Source organism: Trichosurus vulpecula, chromosome 4, assembly GCF_011100635.1.
Source record: "Trichosurus vulpecula isolate mTriVul1 chromosome 4, mTriVul1.pri, whole genome shotgun sequence".
In the NCBI taxonomy this organism is placed as follows: Eukaryota; Metazoa; Chordata; class Mammalia; order Diprotodontia; family Phalangeridae; genus Trichosurus; species Trichosurus vulpecula.
This window is the reverse complement of record NC_050576.1, coordinates 142,803,573-142,808,519: the sequence shown is the minus strand read 5'-3', so window position 1 is coordinate 142,808,519 and position 4,947 is coordinate 142,803,573. Positions and strand designations below refer to the sequence as shown.

The window sequence follows — 4,947 nt, the reverse complement described above, 5'->3', positions numbered from 1 at the left end:
TAGCTAAACAGAAAATTTAACATTCAGACACAAGACTCAAGAAAAGTATGAAAAGGGCTGCAACTCTCTAAGTTACAGAGAACATGGAGAACATCATTGTAAGAGTTTCCTCACCACGGAATTCCCTATGTCAGAAATGTCACAGGTCTATTTCTATTATGTAGATTTTAAAAGCTGTTAGAGATCCTTTGGGTGAGATGATGAGCTCACTCTCATATATATTGAGTTTGGGATGACAGTGAAATATGAAATAAGAGATGCGTTGGAAAAATAGGGGACTGAAATTTGGATCAGAGCTAAAAAAGGAGATTTTGGAGCTTCTTTAATAACAACTCACATTTATATAATTTTTTAAATTGAGAAATCTTCCTTAAAATAAACCTATGAGGTAGCACAGTTACTTTTATTTTTACACATGAAGTGTTGCTGTTTTTCCTTCATTCTTTTAAAAATCATAACTTTCATTTAGTTTGATTATTTTTGTTTTCTTGATCTATTCTCCAAATCTGTTGTTTTTTCTTATAAGTTGTTTCACTTTCTCTTCTATTTTTTCATTATTCACATTTTGTTTAATTATTTATTGATCTCTTATAGTTTTACTGGCTTCACCTTGCCCAATTCTCATTTTCAAGGTGTTATTTTCTTCCTTAAAGTTCTGGATTTCCTTTTCTAATTGGTTGACTTTCCTTTATTAATCTTGGTTGTTTTTTTTTTTTTTGATTGATCCCTTCCAGTCCTCCCTCTTCTGAGAGATATGGGGAAGATAGAAACACAATGTGGATATAACCAATAGCTATAGTTGCAGGGTGTCTAGATAGTGAGAAGCAGGTCTAGATGACATATCTATCTATCTATCTATCTATATAAATACACACACACACACACACACACACACACACACACACACACACAGCCAGAGTGCTTGAATTTATCTTTCCAGGCCAAGGTCAGTTCCAAGAACACCCATAATGCCTCAGTTGTTGGAACTGCACCGTGGAATCTGTTGAGCAACAAAGAGTTTCCAACAGCTTGAGGTGCCCCCTGACTTCCCACTCAGGGGCAGTTCTCTTTGTTTTCTAGCCCAACGGATTTTCCTGAGAACTTCTTGAAACAGCAGAGTCGGCACACGGAGTGATATTTGTCAGCACCACCAATCACTTCAACCTCTTTCTCTGCTCCCAGTCTCTTGGTATTAGCAGCTTGCTGGAAGCAGTGCATGCATACCACTGTCAGTCTCACTATACTTTTTGCCCATGACACCAAGTTCAGGATATTTCCAAAAGCCTTCTTCTGAAAGGTCCCATCCAGTGCAGCTACAATCACAGTCTTCCCAGCATTTGCCATGGTCTCACTGAATTCCACCAACCACCTCCTGAAAGAAATCCCAAATTGAAAATGCCAAAGAATATTACAGAAAAATTCCAGAAATATCAGGAAAAGGAGAAAATACTGCAAGCAGCCAAAAAGAAACAATTCACATATCATGGAACCACAGTCAGGATTATGCAGAACCTTGAAGCTTCTATATTAAGAGATAAGAGGGCTTGGAATATGATATTTCATTAGGCAAAGGAACTTAGATTAGAACCAAGAATCAACTGCCCAGGAAAATTGAGCATAATATTTCAGGTGAGGAGATGGACATTCAATGAACTAGGACTCTTTCAAACTTTTCTGATGAAAAGACCAGAGTTGAATGGAAAATTTGATCTTCAAATACAAGACTCAAGAGATGTATAAAAAGTTAAAGAGGAAAGGAAAAAAAATGTCATTCAATAAGGGCAAACTGTTTACATCCCTACATGGAAAGATGATATGTAACTGTATCTATATTATGACATTTAGAAGGGATATACATAGATAGATGGTGTGGGTATGAATTGACTTTGATGTGATGATAAAAAAAAAAACCTAAATAAGTGGTGATAAGGGATTGTAATGGGAGAAGAGGAAAGGAGGAGTCAGAAAAGGGTAAACTATATCACATGCAGAGGCAGGAGGTAGAGGGAAAGAAAGGAGGGAGATGAATATTGTTTGAACTTTACTCTCACTGGATTTGGCTCAAGCAGGGAATAACATACTCAGGTACAGAAATCTAACTCCCCCTGTAGGCAGTAGGAGGGGAAAGGGGAAGGAAAAGGGAGGGGCAAATAGAAGGGAGAAGGGAGGGAAGAAGTAGTAAGGGGAAAGGGAAAGAAAAGAGAGAGGCCTGAGAGAAGGTAGGGAAGATTGAGGGAGGCAGTGATCAAAAGCATAACCCTTTTGAGGAGGGAAAGGGGGGAAGGAGAAATAAAATCATAAACAGGGTGCTGGGGAACAGGATGGAAAGAAAGACACAAATAGTAATCCTAACTGTGGATGTAAATAGGATGAACTCTCCTGTAAAACAGAAGTAGATAGCAGAATGAATTAAAAACCATAATCCTACAATATGTTGTTTACAAGAAACATATGTGAAACATATGAATACACACAGGGTAAAGGTAAAAGGCTGGAATAGAATATATTATTCTTCAGCTGAATTTTTTGAAAAAGTGGGTGTAGCAATCCTGATCTCATACAAAGCAAAAGCAAAAAATAAATCTAATTAAAAGAAATAAGGAAGGAAATTCTTAGAGGAAAAGTTAAGGGAGTTACAGGAAGAAATAGACAGTAAAACTATTATAGTGAGGGACCTCACCCTCCTTCTCTCTGAACTAGATAAATCTAACCACAAAATAAACAAGAAAGAAGTTAAGAAGGTAAATAAAATTTTGGAAAATTTAGAGACTGTAGACCTCTGGAGAAAATTGAATGAGGATATCTTTTTCTCAGTGGTACATGGCACATACACCCTAAAGAATAAGTGGATCAAACAATGAATCACAGAAATGATCAATAACTTCTTCCAATAGAATGACAATAATGAGACAACATACTAAAACTCATGGAATGCAGTACAAGAAGTTCTTGGGGGAAGTTTTATATCTCTAAATGCTTACATGAATAAGATAGAGAAAGAGGAGATCAATGCATTGGTCATGAAACTGAAAAAGCTAGAAAAAGTACAAATTAAAAATCCCCAGTTAAATATCAAATTAGAAATTCTGAAAACCAAAGGAGAGATTAATGAAACTGAAATTAAGAAAACTATTGGGGGCAGCTAAGTGGCACAGTGAGTAGAGTACTGGCCCTGGAGTCAGTAGGACCTGAGTTCAAATCCAGCCTCATACACTTGACATATTTACTAGCTGTGTGACCTTGGGCAAGCCACTTAACCCCAATTGCCCTGCCTTCCCCCCTTCAAAAAAAAAAAAAAAAAAACTATTGAAATAACAAATAAATCGAAGAGCTGGTTTTTTAAAAAAAACAATAAAATAGAGGAACCTTTGTTTAATTTGATTTGAAAAAAGAAAGGAGAGACACTTGCACTTAGGAATTGGGAGAAAAAAGAGGAGCCATTAATGGAAACTAAGGCAGTAACTTGAACATGGAAAGTGCTTAGCAGATTATTGTTGAAATGACTTTGTTGAGGAAATGGTCAGATAAGAGGAGAATCACTAAATTGAAATTAAGTTTAATTCATCCAGAATTTATAGAGTACTTACTGTGAGTAAGGTATTTTGATAGGTTCTAAGAATAGAAAAACAAAAGAAAACACCATCTGCCCTTCAGGAGCTTAGATTTTACTAGAGACGTTGGTGGACAGATGTTAGATTCAACGTATACACAGATAAGTAAATAGTTGATAATTTGAGGAATCAGCACCAAGTAGGGAGATTCCACATAGGAACTTTCTTGTGATTGATTGTACCAGACAAAACTCTGGGACCAAATATAACACAACTGCAAAGTTCTGAGATGGTCCAGTCTAATGTTAGGGGAAGTCCAGACAAAGCACTTAAAATGAACCAAATGGGGGTAAGGGAGAATTCTCATCATCCCTACCACTAACACCTGGCAACCATGTGAATTCTAGAGTATCATCAGAGGTCCCATTACTGACCAGAATCATTGGTAGTAAAGACTCCTAGAACAGTAGTGTCCTATGATAGAGGAAATATTTACAGAAAGATTTGAAAACATAGTCACCCAAGGTTGTAGACAACAAGACTCCTCATGGCAGAGAAAACACCAGCTACAAACTCTAGAAAGGCAATGAACCTTTGAACTAGGAGATTTAAGAGGGAAGTTAATGAGAATTCTGCAAAGGAAGAAGAGGTAGCTCATTGCCATTCTTGCGAAGTACACCTATGCCATGTATGTTTCTCAATACCTTTGTGCTTTGAATTTGAGCTCATTCTCCTGAGTAACATTGTGCATAGATAGTGTGCCCTCTGCATAGAGGGAGTACTTTGAACCAACCATTTTTACCATACCACATTAGTAACTACCTTTCCTAAAAGCTAATCAGGTGCTTTTGAGTGTTATAAATCTAGAACCCACCATTATCACTAGAACCTAAGGAGGAATAGTTGTCATTCATCCTCTATGGCTCTGGCTTATCAATGTTAGTAGGGGCTGTAGAACTAGCCCAAGGCAAAGTGCTACAACAGAATTCAAGAAAAAACCAAGGATAAGTATTTAGAGAAAGTTCTCTAAGTTTTCATCCTTTTGGTATAATACTGTTCTTATTAAATATCTACCAACAAAATTTGTAATGAGCAAGCTAAGTTTCCACTTTGAAAAACCAAAGAAATTTTCAATAACAAACTGATTTGTGAGGTTATCTGATTTTGTGGAAATTTGGGATTTCAATTCTTCTATTTCCTCCTAGAGATCCAGACACCAGCTCTCATTCAATAACAGGAATAATGATGAGGTCTGCTAAGTGACTTGTGCCAAAGCTTGCTTTTTCACAAACTCTTCCTGATTACATCAAGTTCCAGTCTCCTTAGGACAAGCCATCTGGCAGTCTCTTTGAATTTCTCCCTGGGACTACAACAGAAAATATGAAGAGATCCAATT

At 36.8% G+C, this 4,947-nt stretch overlaps 1 pseudogene; it reads right to left on the bottom strand.

The window, feature by feature from the left end:
- Positions 1-973: 973 nt before the first annotated feature.
- Positions 974-4,347, bottom strand: LOC118846848 (annotated as a pseudogene).
- Positions 4,348-4,947: the final 600 nt, after the last annotated feature.